Here is a 2677-nt window from a genome sequence, read left to right on the forward strand (position 1 = left end):
TTTCCGTTTGAAAGTCTCCCTCCCACCACCCCGCTCCGCGCGACGCCCTTTAAGGTGGGGGGGGGGGGGAAATAACGTTCGTTTCCATTGCGCTTTCTGAGGCGATTCTCAGTCATATAAAGGGGGAAAGATCTATCATGGAAGGGCATATTTTATTTTACACAGTTTAAAAAAAAAAACAAAACCCAACAATCATAGGCAGGATAATCTTTGATTTCAAATTGTTCATTGTCACCTTGATTTTTTTCCCCCCCCTTTCTATAATTTTTGAACAGTTAAGAATTTGCATATGGAATTGCCATTTAGAAAATAGAAAGTCATGTATGAAAAAAACCCACATCAACCAAGGGGTTTCTTGATTGCTGGCCAATGATCCTCATTTAACCTTAATGGTTGTCCCAAAGGTGCTTTTTTCTCTTCCCCCCCCCCACAAGACTTTCTGGTTTTTCTTTGAAGACTTTTCGCTTCTCATATGAGAAGCTTCCTCACTTCTGACTGAATGGTGGGGAATGGATCAGTCAGCCAAGCACCTCAAGTCAGAACGGAAGAAGCTTCTTGGATGAGAAGCGAAATGTCTTCAAAAGAAAAAAAAAACCCAGAAAGTCCAAGTTGCCTCTTGGGGGGAGAAAAAAAAGAGCACCTTTGGGCGCCTCCTGGCTTGTTTAAACCCCGATTTGTTGGCAAAGACATGGTGGCTCCTTGGCTAAGACACCGAGCTTGTCGATCAAAAAGGTCGGCGGTTCGAATCCCTAGCACAGGTCTCCTGCGTGAGCAAGGGGGTTGGACTAGATGACCTCCAAGGTCCCTTTCCAACTCTTGTTACTGTTAACTTGATACCCTTGGTAAGCCACAAAACCTTAAACTAGGTTTAAGGTAAAAAAAAAAAAGCATCTGCCGTAGCTGTCCCCACACCAGGTGCTGAAGCTGTTATAGTTTCTGAATGAAATGGGTGCTAAATAGGGGGGGTTACACAAGGTTTAAAAGTAAATTAATCCAAGAATGTCCCTGAGAAGCACCCCAGTTTTTCGTTTTTCTGCTGAGACAGGCGGGTCGAGGGTTTTAAATACAACCCTGAATGTTGGCCGGACAATTTTTCACCTCTTAAAATTCTTCTTTCTTAGGAATGGCAGGACCCCTGTTTGAGATGGGCAGCTGCCCAGAAAACTGGGGTGCCCCAGAGCCTGGGAACATGGCGATGGGACTTTCATGAGTCCCCTTCTTCAATTGTTCAGGGAGTGCCTATTTTCACACCAAAATTGCCGCCACTACCGCTGCTGCTGCTGTTGTCAAGGCTTTATTGATGCTCCCTAAATATTCTGCAATGTGACCCTGATCGGTGGCTTTTGTATAACTAAACGGGAGAGAAATGAATTAAACTGCAGCTTTCAATATATCTGAGGGGTCTTAAACCTCTGTTTCTCAATATTGGAAACATTAAATTGGGTGGACTTCAACTCACAGAATTCTCCACCCAGTATCTACGTACCTACCCACCTTCCATTTTCTTTTCCTCCCTCCCTCCCTCCCAATCTTTCCTCCTTCCCTCCCAATTTTTCTTTCCTTCCTTCCTTCCTTCCTTCCTTCCTTCCTCCCTCCCTCCCTCCCTCCCTCCCTCCCAATCTTTCCTCCCTCTCCTTCCTTCCTTCCAATCTTTCCTTCCTTCCCTCCCAATTTTCCTTCCTTCCTTTCTCCCTCCCTCCCTCCCTCCCTCCCTTCTTTCCTCCCTCCCTCCCAAATTCCCAATCTTTCCTCCCTTCCATTTTCTTTTCCTTCCTTCCTCCCTCCCTCCCAATCTTTCCTCCCTCCCAATTTTTCTTTCCTTCCTTCCTTCCTTCCTTCCTTCTTCCCTTCCTCCCTACCTATCCTTCCTCCCAATCTTTCCTCCCTCTCTCCCTCTCCTTCCTTCCTTCCAATCTTTCCTTCCTTCCCTCCCAATTTTTCCTTCCTTCCTTTCTCCCTCCCTCCCTCCCTTCTTTCCTCCCTCCCTCCCAAATTCCCAATCTTTCCTCCCTTCCATTTTCTTTTCCTTCCTCCCTCCCTCCCAATCCTTCCTCCCTCCCAATTTTTCTTTCTTTCCTTCCTTCCTTCCTTCCTTCCTTCCTTCCTTCCTTCCTCCCTCTCTCCCTCCCTCCCTCCTTCCCTATCCTTCCTTCCCTCTCAATTTTTCCTTCCTTCCTCCCTCCCTCCCTCCCTATCCTTCCTTCCTTCCTTCCTTCCTTCCTATCTTTCCTTCCTTCCCTCCTAATTTTTCCTTCCTTCCTCCTTTCCTCCCTATCCTTCCTTCCTTCCAATCTTTTTTTCCTTCCCTCCCAATTTTTCCTCCCTCCCTCCCTCCCTATCATTCCTCCCTTCTTTCCTCCCTCCCTCCCAAATTCCCAATCTTTCCTCCCTTCCATTTTCTTTTCCTTCCTCCCTCCCTCCCAATCCTTCCTCCCTCCCAATTTTTCTTTCCTTCCTTCCTTCCTTCCTTCCTTCCTTCCTTCCTTCCTTCCTTCCTCCCTCTCTCCCTCCCTCCCTCCTTCCCTATCCTTCCTTCCCTCTCAATTTTTCCTTCCTTCCTCCCTCCCTCCCTCCCTATCCTTCCTTCCTTCCTTCCTTCCTTCCTATCTTTCCTTCCTTCCCTCCCAATTTTTCCTTCCTTCCTCCTTTCCTCCCTATCCTTCCTTCCTTCCAATCT

Source organism: Pantherophis guttatus, chromosome 9 (assembly GCF_059756535.1).
Source record: "Pantherophis guttatus breed Tessera chromosome 9, ASM5975653v1, whole genome shotgun sequence".
Taxonomy (NCBI): Eukaryota; Metazoa; Chordata; class Lepidosauria; order Squamata; family Colubridae; genus Pantherophis; species Pantherophis guttatus.